The following is an 828-nucleotide window of genomic DNA, read 5'->3' on the forward strand; positions in this document are numbered from 1 at the left end:
CAGCCCGCCGAGGGCTGGCCGAGAGGGAAGCGCCTGAAGGAAATGCCAGTTTGGGAGCACTCGGAGCGCTCCAGCCATCAGCTCCAGCCACACCGGCTTTGACTTTCGTTTAGCGGGAGGAGGGGAGCTGCCTTGCCGACTCGTCGTCTTCTCGGCATCTCGGGCTCCGGGACCAGATCGCTTTGCATTTCGTTAAACGAGCGGCGCGGTCTTTTCTTTTCTTTCTTTAATGCCTGAAGGAAATGCCAGTTTGGGAGCACTCGGAGCGCTCCAGCCATCAGCTCCAGCCACACCGGCTTTGACTTTCGTTTAGCGGGAGGAGGGGAGCTGCCTTGCCGACTCGTCGTCTTCTCGGCATCTCGGGCTCCGGGACCAGATCGCTTTGCATTTCGTTAAACGAGCGGCGCGGTCTTTTCTTTTCTTTCTTTAATTTTTTTTTTTTTGAGACAAAGTGTCCAAAAATGTTTCAGCCTGCTTAGCCAAATGATTTCTTGCGTGGACGCTCTATTTTTAATATTCTTTTCATTATTATTTTTGGACGAGGAAGGGTTCAGTAGAAGAAACCCTTCAGCGAAGGGAACGCAGTGCTTTGCTCCCCTTTGAGGAGAAGATCCGATTCCAGCTGCAGGCAGAGGACCGTGGTTCGTGTAGGTCTTTCAGTCTAGGGTTTGAAGCGCTAGATATTGCAGAGACAGAGCAGAACTGCCTTCTCCCGAGCGGCTTGCCTGTCGTGGTTGTGGCTCAGAGATCGCCTCCCCCCTCCTCGCACCATTGCTGGTGGCCTTGCTTTTGTCTGGCTGGTTCGGCTCTTTTTTTTTTCTTTCCCTC

The sequence above is a fragment of the Mesitornis unicolor genome, unplaced genomic scaffold (genome assembly GCF_000695765.1).
Source record: "Mesitornis unicolor isolate BGI_N332 unplaced genomic scaffold, ASM69576v1 scaffold15377, whole genome shotgun sequence".
NCBI classification, from domain to species: domain Eukaryota; kingdom Metazoa; phylum Chordata; class Aves; order Mesitornithiformes; family Mesitornithidae; genus Mesitornis; species Mesitornis unicolor.